Below are 992 nucleotides of genomic sequence, written 5' to 3' on the forward strand. Positions count from 1 at the left end.
ACATACAGATAAATGAAGCATTTAGAACTCCAAGCATTCATGACCAAAATAAAACTACAACAGGGCATATAATAACCAAGACTCCAGAAATTCAGCACAAGAACAGAGTATTAAAAGCTGTTAGACATTGTAGTTTATAAAGAAAACCCCAAAAATTCCACCAAAAGACTCTTAATATCTAAATTCAGTTGTGTGGCTGGATACAAAGTCAATACTCAAAAATTAACAGCATTCTTGTACACAAATAAATTTCTTGAGAGAGGAATTAGGGGAAACCACATCCTTCACAGTAGCATTCAGAAAAAATGAAATACTTAGGAATCAATCTACAAAGAAGTAAAAGATTTATATATTGAAAATTAGAGTACTCTGAAAAAGGAGATTGAAGAGGATATCAGGAAATGAAAAGATATTCCTTGCTCATGGATAGGGAAAACCAACATAGTGCAAATGGCTGTACTTCCAGAATTGTCACACAGATTTAATGCAATCCTGATCAAAATACCATTACACTCTTAAAGTTCATCTGGAACCAGAGGAGACCTAGAATAGCAAAGGCAATCCTGAGCAAAAAAGACAAGTCAGGAGGCATCACAATCCCTGATTTGAAATTATACTACAAAGCTACTGTGATAAAATAAGAATGGTACTGGCCAAAAAAATAGACCTGAGGACCAGTGGAGGAAGTTAGAAGATGCAGACACAAATACAAACACACTCATCTACCTTATCTTTGACAAAGGTGCTAAACATTTTCACGGGAAGAAAGATAACCTAACTGGCTCTCTACATACCAAAGACTAAAACTAGACTCATGTCTATCACCATGCACTAAAGTAAAGTCAAAATAGATCAAAGATCTAAGCATTAAAGCAGAAACACTAAATCTTTGAGAAGAGAAAGTAGGTCAAAATATTGAAGACATAGGAGTAGGCACAGTCTTCATGAACAGAACCCAAACTGCATGGGAAACACTTCAAAGAATCAAAAAC

Source organism: Chinchilla lanigera, unplaced genomic scaffold (genome assembly GCF_000276665.1).
Source record: "Chinchilla lanigera isolate Chin_1 unplaced genomic scaffold, ChiLan1.0 scaffold00001, whole genome shotgun sequence".
NCBI lineage: Eukaryota > Metazoa > Chordata > Mammalia > Rodentia > Chinchillidae > Chinchilla > Chinchilla lanigera.